This window comes from Myotis brandtii, unplaced genomic scaffold (genome assembly GCF_000412655.1).
Source record: "Myotis brandtii unplaced genomic scaffold, ASM41265v1 scaffold1875, whole genome shotgun sequence".
Lineage (NCBI taxonomy): Eukaryota > Metazoa > Chordata > Mammalia > Chiroptera > Vespertilionidae > Myotis > Myotis brandtii.
Window position 1 is genome coordinate 168,222 of NW_005356961.1, and position 352 is coordinate 168,573.

Here is a 352-nt window from a genome sequence, read left to right on the forward strand (position 1 = left end):
GATGTTCGGGGGGGCCTGCCCAGGGTCACTGGGTCTTTGATGAATTTCGGGGGCTTAGGGGCGGGCCCCTGGGGATAAGCAGAGGGGCAATCTGGGGCCAGGGCATCTGGAGGGGGAGTCGGGAGTCCCGGGCCACGGGGGGAGACCGTGTTCTCGTGGGACATCTGGGGAAGTCGGGGACCTTCTCGTATTGCGGGGTAAAGTTTGGAATGAGGGTGAGGAAGGGGCCTTCGGAGAGTTCCAGGGACAGTCACGGGGCCTTCGGAGGGTGCAGGAATACTGGGGCCAAACAGCTGTCCCCAGGGATGTCGTGGAGGCGGGCGGGGTCTACGCGCGTACCCGGGAAGGCTGG